Consider the following 2,088-nt stretch of genomic DNA (forward strand, 5'->3'; position numbering starts at 1 on the left):
CGCAACATCGGTAGGGTCACTGGGGCATTGGACAGTTACCGGGCAGTTTGACATCCTGTTTGGTCACAACCGGTAATGATAATTGGGCCACTTTAGAGGATTTAACTGTAACAAATGGCATCCAAAGCCAGATTCTCACCAAAGACAAAACTGGGTCAGGGATTTTCTCAAGAGTTGGATGTCCTTTGTCTTTGTATCTTTATGTATAAAAAGTATTTGTAGTGTTATTTTCTTCTTTCGAAGGAATTTCCCCTTAAATTTCAACCATGAGCTCAGAAATACACCGAAGTTGTAATTGATTCAACATTTAAAATCAAGGCAAACAATATTGATTGTAAAAACAATACTACTACTACTACTACTACTGCTATATCCACTGATGATAATGATGATAATAATAAAAACAGTAATGATAGTAAAACAACACTGATCATACCAACAATACTGATTATGATAATATCAATAACAATAATGATAATCCCCCCATAACCGTGCCTTACAACTCCATACCCCCCCCCCCTGCATATCACCAGTGTACCTTGGATGTCTCAGTCTGGAAGTCATCTGTCAACCTCAGTGTCAAGCGGCTGTCAGATGCCGAGAGAAAACCCACTACTTTCCTCGACCACCCTTGGGGTTGGCTATCCCTTGGCTGGGTATGCAAAGGGAAAATAATATTATCTACATTTTCAGGGTACATTTTGAGTGGTTTGGACATTATTTCTTTTTAACGATTTTTGAATCCAGATTGGAATACGTAAGTTGAGCGAGAAGTTGACTCACATAAGAATAGTTACAGGCAAAAGAAGATATATATATATGTACTAGATGTGATCTTTAACCGATCAAGAGGGAGAAAAAAATAAACAGAAGCAGCAATAGCATATTTTACCTCTATAAGTACAGGTGATTTGAATAGAACGGAAATGGGTATCCTATATAAACACTAGGTACTGTACATTTAAGAGGATATATATATATATATATATATATATATATTATATATATATATATATATATATATATTATATATATATATGTGTATATACACACATACGCATACAAACACACACACACATGTATATATATATATATTATATATATATATATATATATATATATATATATATATATATATATATATATAAATATATTATATATATACATATATATATATATATTATATATATATATATATATATATAATATATATATATTATATATTATATATATACATATACATATATATATATATATAAATATATATATATATATATATATATGTGTATATATGTATATATGTATATATATATATATATATGTATGTGTGTGTATATGTATATATATAAGAATATATAATATAGATATATATATATATATATATATGAATAGAGATTAGAGAGAGAGAGAGAAAGAGAGAGAGAGAGAGAGAGAGAGAGAGAGAGAGAGAGAGAGAAAATCCCTACACCTATCGTGTACCACTACTGTTGAAACAGATGTGCTTTAGCTAAATCTGTTTTAACCAAGAACATTCACAAAGACGCATTAATCATTTCTTAAAAAAACAGGAGAAAAAAAGTATCTACCATGAAATTTCGCGTTATAATGTAAATGATAAATCTATGTAAACACACATACAGATTTCCCCTCCTTCTCGCCTCCTCTTGTTACCACGATAAGGATAATAAAAATGCCATGACTCACCCTACAAATAAAACGATCACAGGAAAACCTCAGATAAACGGGTCGAGTTTTGATGAACCCGACACTCAGCTAGGGTGTGGCGGGCTAGGGTGAGTACTGGCAAGGGGGTAAGGAGAGGGGTTGGGGAGAAGGGGGGTGGGGGTATGTAAGATTCAGGGTCCACCTGACGAAGAAGTTCCTGACTCGAATACCATCTGGGCTTCCTGTGTTGTCTAACTCAAGTCGCCTCGAGTCGATGTACTGTAGAGTGCTATGGCGTCTGAGGGCGGAGAGCTCATGCATTTGGGAGTCTGTCGGTGTGATTGTTGCGTTGTCTTTCTCTCTACTTGTGTCTGTCTGGTTTCGCTTTATCTGTATGTCTATTATCTCCTTTCTTTTTTTCTT

This window comes from Penaeus japonicus, unplaced genomic scaffold (assembly GCF_977035675.1).
Source record: "Penaeus japonicus unplaced genomic scaffold, GWHDUDI00000001_assembly GWHDUDI00000006, whole genome shotgun sequence".
NCBI lineage: Eukaryota > Metazoa > Arthropoda > Malacostraca > Decapoda > Penaeidae > Penaeus > Penaeus japonicus.